Here is a 7,660-nt window from a genome sequence, read left to right as displayed (position 1 = left end):
CCTCCTGGACCTCTCCGCCGCGTTCGACACAGTCGATCACACCATCCTCCTCCACCGCCTTTCCTCAGTCATCCACCTCAGTGGGACTGCACTCGTCTGGTTTGAGTCCTACCTCACGAACCACCGGCAGTACATCTGCACAAACGGCTTTCCTCCCGCTCTCACCTGGTTACCTGCGGGGTACCCCAAGGATCCATCCTTGGCCCCCTCCTCTTTCTGATCTACATGCTCCCTCTTGGGGATGTCATCTGCAGACATGGGTACATTTCCACATGTATGCGGACGACATTCAACTCTATTTTTCCACCTCCCTTTGCGACCCCCAGTCCCCTGATGTTCTGTCAGTCTGCCTGTCAGACCTCAGGGACTTGCTGAGAACAAACTTCCTTCAACTGGAATTCATACTCTTTGGCTCCCACCAATGTCTAAAATCTCATGGTTCTCATCTCTTCCACCTACCCGACATCCCCTTAAAACTCTCCGAATCCGCACGCAACCTAGGCATCAGGTTTCACCCCCAATTATCCTTCCTCCCCCACATCCAGACCCTCACCAGCACCGCCTTCTTCCACTTCCGACGCATCGCCGTCTCCGCCAATATCTTGCTCCGAAAGCCGCTGAAACACTGGTCCATGCCTTTGTCATCTCTCGGCTGGACTACTCTAACGCCCTCATCGTCGGTCTCCCATCCACTACCATTCAGATTATTCAAAACTCTGCCACCCGCATTCTCACCCATACCAAACTCCGCTCCCCGATCACCCCAGTCCTTGTTGCCAGACTACACTGGTGGCCTGTCCCAGAGAGGATTGACTTCAAGATGCTCACCCTTGTCTTCAAATCCCTCCACTCCTTTGCAACCCCCTACCTCTCTGACCTCCTCTCTCCTCAAAACAGTGCCCGTTTCCTTCGTTCCGCCGGATCTGGCCTCCTCCTTGTCCCCCGAATCCTCCCCTCCACCCTCAGCGGTTGTGCCTTCAGCCATTATGCCCCGAGGCTCTGGAACGCTCTTCCTCATTCCTTTCACCTTGCTCCCTCTCTTCCTATTTTCAGGTCTCTGCTGAAGACCTTTCTTTTCGACTGTGCCTTTGGTCACCTTCCTCCAACTCCCCCTGGCTTGGTCCCGGGATCCGTTACTGTGAAGCACTCTGAGATGCCGTCCGGCGTGGAGGGCGCTATATACATCCAAGTTTTCGTTGTTATTATTGCTGTAGGCAAACACAGCAGCCAATTTGTGCACAAACCATGTCTGACAAAGAGCCAGGTGGTGAATGACCAATTTATGATTAAGTTTTAAGAATAGTGTCCAACAGCACAATCAAATAGTTATGTCAGATACATAATTTTTCTGCCATGGTTCACTTGACGGAATGAATTGTTCTCATCTCCAATTATTATTTTCGCCACCTCTCTTCCTATTTTCAGGTCTCGGCTGAAGACCTTTCCTTTTGACTGCGCCTTTGGTCACCTTCTTCCCCCTCCCCATGGCTCGGCCCTGGGATCTGTTACTGTGAAGCGCGTTGAGACATCCGTATTGGGCCCGAGATTGGGCCCGAGATTGCGCCCGAGATTGCTGGCAGGGGCACCTGCACGATAAGCTGAGTGGTTTATCAGGAGGAACAGAAGAAAGCCTCAAAACTGCAAANTTTTTCTCAAACTGACTCTGGGCTAGAAATACAACACGCTGAATAAATGATAGCTAACAGATGCTCCTTCACCGAGATAGGGGGTCCTTTTTTTAAGTGTCTTCTGTTAAAATGTGTGTTCAGCTTATTTGTTTGCTCTGTACGTGTATAAGCGTTGACATTGAGCTGAGCTGATACAAACGGTACCAGACGTGATTGAACTGTCAGTTTCCACAGTTTTGACTTGTTGTATGCTTAACTCTTTCCCTTCTCATTTTTTATTATTTATCAATTTCTCTCATTTTCTATCCTCTTCTCTTCTTGAGTTGCGATTTTTCACGTTCACCTCATCGTTCTGCCATGGAAACCTGGGATACTTTGTGTTAAGTCCGACCGTCTCCCAACTATCTGGGCTCTCACTTTCTCTGCTTTCTTTCACCTCTGCAATGTCTCCCACCTCCTCCACAATTTCTCCCCCCACCAGGGCCCGCTGAGACCTTAGGCCGCCATTCATACTACATCATCTGCAGAATCAACTATTCTAATGCTCTGCTCACTAAATTCCGAAGCTACTCCCTACATAAGCTACAGACCACCCAGAACTGAATAGGCCAGGCCTTTCCTGCACCAAAGCTCCTGGTGGGAGGAGAAATTGTGGAGTCCTGTAACTCAGTGGTTAGAGCACTCGCCTCGCAAGCAAGAGACCTGGGTTTGATTCCCGGCAGGGTGAAACCATGGGCAAACTTCCTTACTCCACTCGCCTGATAATAATCACTCAAGAAAAATAAAGAAAACAATAACAATTTGATTACTCAATCCACGACTGTTTGTGGAACACTGCTGTGCGCAATTGGCTGCCGCGTTTCGCCCACAAAAATACCGTCAATTTATGGACCCACACTCTTCTGGCTCAGAAGCTGCAAACTGAGCAGGGCTGATACCAGGAGGGTGATGTTCAGGTGGATGTAAAAAATCACATGACACTATTTGAAAAAAGCAGGAAGTATTTCCCAGCTTCCTGGTCAACAACCTCCAGCCAAAATTGATCTCTCTCCCTCAATCCCTTCACCTTGGCCCCTCTCTTCCCATTTTCAAATCACGCTTGAATACCTTCCTCTTCGATCGTGTCTACTGTCACCTTCCCCCTCCCCCTGGCTTGGCATCGGGCTCCGCCACTGTTAAGTGCTCCAAGACACTGTCCGGCATGAAGGGCGCTATATAAATACAAGTTGTTGTTGATCATTACTTTTATTGCTGTTTGTGAGACATTGCTACATGCAAACCGGCTGCCACATTCACCTACAAAAACACAGTATCTACACTTTACAATAAATCCCGTGAAGTGATCTTTTACATTTACCTGAACAAGGAGATAAGATCCTTCTCCCCCCACCTCTCCACCACCCCAACCCCTTTTGTTTGAACTCCCAGTGAGGTATGTGAATGCTTGGAATTGCCCTGACATGAAAAGACATCTGCCAGATGTGAATGGTGCAATAATCAAATGCAGGGATTATTATTATATTTTTTAAATAATTGATGGTTTCTGTCTTTTGTAGAAGACACATTCACCGAAAATAGAAATAATATATTGATATTTACTTTAGCCTAACCCTTCATCACCCTCCTGGTATCAGCCCGGCTCAGTTTGCAGCTTCTGAGCCAGACAATTGTGGGTCCATACCTCACGTCAAGATTTTGAGCTCCCAATCTAGGTTGACCCTGCAATACAGTACTGGAGAACCACAGCATTGTCAGAGATGCCGTCCTTCAGATGACATGTTAAACCAAGATCCTGCCTGTCTGTTCAGGTGGATGCTAAAGATTCCATGGCACTATTCAAAAAGATAAGGGGTGTCCTGGTGTCCTAACCAATAGTCCTCGAGATAAAACTGATCATTTATCTCATGGTTATTTGTGCGACATTATAGTTGCAAATTAGCTGCCACATTCATCCACAAATACATAGTCACTAGATTTTGCAGTAAATCCTGTGAAGTTTTTTTGAAACATTTCAACAACATGATAAGGTGCTATACCAAATTCAAATTTGACAATAAAATACAATTTACATTTATTCAGCGCCTTTCGTGTCATAGTACATAGTACATAGTCATGGCTGGCTGAGCACCTTATTCAGTGTTATTGTAACCTTAATCCTTGATCAGGACTTGAACTTTTTCATCTCTAGTTAAAAAAGCCTTAACTTTTCACATCTCTGTGCAAAAATAAAACTCATCCCTGGTAGCATCCCAGTGAATATATGGTGTACTTTTTATTGTTTTTATATGCTTTCTATAATGGGTACCTAAAGCCGTATACAATGCTTTAACTGTGATCTGACTTGTATAAATTCAACATTGCCTCTTTGTTTTTGCATTCAATCCCTCCAGATATAAATCTAAGGATTGTGTTTTTTATGGCCTTATCTACCCATGCTACCACTCTTAATATACCTCCTTATTATGTTCTCTGTTTTTCTTTTCCATTTTAAATTTTACCACTGAAGGTTTATTTCCTTCTCTAGTTTAAAGAACTATGTGCTGCCCAATTATGAAACCCAAACCCAAGTCAGAAAAAAAGGCCAATGAGTTCAATTCGCAAACAGCAAACACACATCACTCTGTAATGCTGGGTGTTGAAGCATTCCTGAGAGTAGCCTTGAGCAAATCAGTGCTTACAATTTTGACCCTTAACAAAAGATTACTGAGTAACATGGCTTTACAAAATTAATGGGATTTACAAGAATAAAGCCCATTCATTGTGTGACATCTATCAGAATCCAAGTGAGGTGAAACAAATGATCTGGGAAGCCATCACATGCTATGATCATATGGCCCAAAATCTACCCAATCTCAGGCTGTAGGACAATTTTGACTTAAAATTCAAGATTACAGAGATTTGGCGAATTTTTCTTGTGGAAAATTGTCTTCTAAATCAAGACTGGATTTAAACATTTTTATGCCATCTTAAATTTTAAGTCAAAATGATCTTACAAGCTACAACTTGAATTTCAGACCCATAGATTTTTTTTCCCCATACAGAGTTCTTAAAAACTGGAATGCCTTATCACAAATAACTGTTTAAGATGTGTTCATATCAGCATTTAAAAGTGAATTGGACAAATGCTTGAAGAAAAATAATAGTGGGGTAAAGTGTTTCCTAATTAGTACAAGAAAATGTTCTCAATCACAGCAAACATCTGGGAAGAAATTCCATCTGGGTCAGATTTATTCTATTAACAGCAATTTTGCCAAATTCTAGAAACTTTAAATTGCTTCATTAATAGAGTAAATCTAGACCCAGACGGAATTTCTCTGTATTTATTCCTTATTTATTATTATTATTAGGCGTACACCAGTGATGACTGACCTGTCAATTAGATGTCAATAACAATAATCCTTGCATTTGTTATTGTGCCTTTCATGTCGGAGGTTATCTTAAAGTTCTGCACAGGATGTACTATAAAATGTAGTGACTGTATTTTGTAGGTGAATACAGCAGTCAATTTGCACACAGAAATGTGCCACAACATGCATAAGTGTAAAGTGCTTTGAGATACTAATTTTATCTGTTGGATTATTGCCCAGGACATTGGGAGAAACTCCTTTTTCTTCTTGAATCATGCCATGGGATCTTTAATAACCACCTGATCAAGTAGATGGGGCCTTTCACATACAGAGTCATTGGAGTATGGAATTCTCTGCCATAGTCAGTTGTTGGGGAGACAACCATGTACACATGCAAAAACAACAACAACAAGATCCCATTTATAGAGCGCCTTTCACGTCGGGAGGACGTCCCAAGGCGCTGTACAGTTGGGTCAGGACCCGAGCAGGGGGGAAATGGTCAGGGTGAGGGGAGGGAAGGGAGGGAGCGAGGAAGGGGGAAATGGTCAGGGTGAGGGGAGGGAAGGGAGGGAGCGAGGAGGGGGTAGAGAGTCGAGAGGGGGGCTGAAGGCACGGTCAAAGAGAAAGGTCTTGAGACCATCCTTGAAGGAGGAAAGGGCGGAGGTAAGGCGAAGGCACTGGGGGATAGAGTTCCAGAGCCTAGGGGCTGAGAGGCTGAAGGCCCGGCCACCGATGGTAGGGCGGTTGGGGTGGGGGATGTGGAGCAGACCGGAGCCAAAGGAACGGAGGGTACAGGCAGGTAGGTAGGGGGATAGTGGGTCGGAGAGGTAGGAGGGAGCAAGGCCATGAATGGCCTTGTAGGTGAGGATGAGGATCTTGAATTCAACTGGACTGGACATATGGTTGAGAGAGAATCAAGTTCAGGTTTGGGGAAAGGGCTAAAATATAAGACTAAGGATAAGATCTAGGAAGGGAACTCAGGTGGAGTGTTGGTACTAGCCAGACTGGATGGGCCGAATGGCCTGTTTCTGAACTATACTTTCTATGAATTTATCTATACAGTGAACTCTAGGCCACCAATAGTCATCAACTCTCTTCGATTGGGAATTGAAGTAAAAAATCTGAGGATTCAATGTCATGATTCTTAAATAATAATAATAATCCTTGCATTTGATATAGCGCTTTTCACGTCAGGAGGATGTCCCAAAGCGCTTCACAGAACACACTGTAAAGTGAATTGACTGTATATATTTGTGGGCGAACTCGGCAGCCAATTGCGCACAGCAATGTCCCACAAACAGTCGTGGATTGAAAATGACCAATTTTTTTTTTTTTTTTGGAGGGATTATTATTAGGCGTGTGGAGTAAGGAAACTTGCCCAAGGTTTCGCCCTCTGCCTGGAATTGAACTCAGGTCTCTCACTTGCAAAGCGAGTGCTCGAACCACTGAGCTACAGGACTCCTGAAAATGTAATGAAATGTAATGAAATAGCAAATGAAAGGTTTAAAAACAAAAGGACCTGAAATTTCACCTAACCTTAGCCCCTAAGATCATTTTGCCTTAACATGTAAGATCATGCAGAATTGTGGAAAATTCTTAAATTCAATCATAATTCAGAAGCCGACTTTCTTAAAGTGAACTAGTTTCTAAATTACGAATTTACTAATTTTCCATAGTTTTCCGTGATATTAAATTCTAATGCAAAATTGTATATTTTTTTCTGTCAGAAGGGGTTATTTGTACAGTCTCCCTCTGCTTTAGACCAAGCGTTCTCTGGCTGAGAAAGCAGCCAATTGACCTGTTCTCTGGCTTGCAGCCAATACTGCTTTGGAGCTAGCTGCTGAGAAGCACGAAAGACTATCCTCGGCTGACTCACCATCTGATTTTCCTTTGCTCTCTGTAGGGACGATCTTGGCCCCCATTCATGATCTTCTTTAGCAGCTGAGGTAAGGAGCTTACCATGTGAGGAATTGGCACAACTGTGTGTTCTACCAACCCCTGACACAATGCACCAGCAATGTACCAACTCTTCTTCACCCTTCCAATAACACTGCATATTGTAGTTTATAATTTATGAATATTATTGCTGATTGTATTGATGCTCATCAACTAATGGATATGCTGCCAAAATTTAATCCACAAAAATAAGCTTGTGGAGTCCTGTAGCTCAGTGGTTAGAGCACTCAGTTTGCAAGTGAGAGACCTAAGTACAATTCCAGGCAGGACGAAACCTTGGGCAAGTTTTCTTACTCCACACAGAACCTAATAATAATCCCTCCAAAACCAAAAACAATAATAAATTGGTCATTTTCAATCTACGACTGTTTGTGGGACATTGCTGTGCGCAATTGGTTGGCGCGTTCGCCCACAAATATACAGTCAATTCACTTTACAGTGTATTCTGTGAAGCGCTTTGGGACGTCCTCCCAACGTGAAAAGCGCTATATCAAATGCAAGGATTATTATTATTATAAAACAAAAAAATTAATTGTAGTCATTAATCTTTAGAATAAAATTTAATTAAAGAAAACAAATTATTCTTACCATTGAAAGGACATATTCTGTGCTGTCATTTTAGTTCATCCAGGTAATGGTAATTCATGAGAGAGACTACAGAAGACAGGAAGTGAAAACCATTGAACTAAAGCTTAGAATGGAAGATATTTTGTGCCAAGGTGAAATAAA

This window comes from Callorhinchus milii, unplaced genomic scaffold, assembly GCF_018977255.1.
Source record: "Callorhinchus milii isolate IMCB2004 unplaced genomic scaffold, IMCB_Cmil_1.0 Scaffold3, whole genome shotgun sequence".
NCBI lineage: Eukaryota > Metazoa > Chordata > Chondrichthyes > Chimaeriformes > Callorhinchidae > Callorhinchus > Callorhinchus milii.
The sequence above is the reverse complement of the archived record's forward strand: the minus strand, read 5'-3'. Positions refer to the sequence as shown.